The following is a 361-nucleotide window of genomic DNA, read 5'->3' as shown; positions in this document are numbered from 1 at the left end:
GATGGCAGATTGATAGCAAAAACCGAGCAGGATCTGCGCGCGTGCAATTTGACGGCAGATTGGTAGCAGAAATCGAGCAGGATCTGCTAACTTGACTTGACGTCAGATTGTCGGCAGAAACCGAGCAAGATCTGCGCGCGCGCAATCTGATGGCAAATTGGCAGCAGAAACCGAGCAGAATTTGCAGCTTTTAGCCATTTATATAATTTATTGAAATAGTATAGTTTAGTCGCTTACCGCTATGCGGCGCACTATTTACTTTCTATACGCGTATTCAAGTTCTTGTCATGAGCGTATATAAAGCCTGCAAAATGCGATTAATGACATTTTAATTATTTTTATCAGTTTAATTTCTGATACG

This window comes from Formica exsecta, unplaced genomic scaffold (assembly GCF_003651465.1).
Source record: "Formica exsecta isolate Colony F162 unplaced genomic scaffold, ASM365146v1 scaffold473, whole genome shotgun sequence".
NCBI classification, from domain to species: domain Eukaryota; kingdom Metazoa; phylum Arthropoda; class Insecta; order Hymenoptera; family Formicidae; genus Formica; species Formica exsecta.
This window is presented reverse-complemented; position numbering follows the sequence as displayed.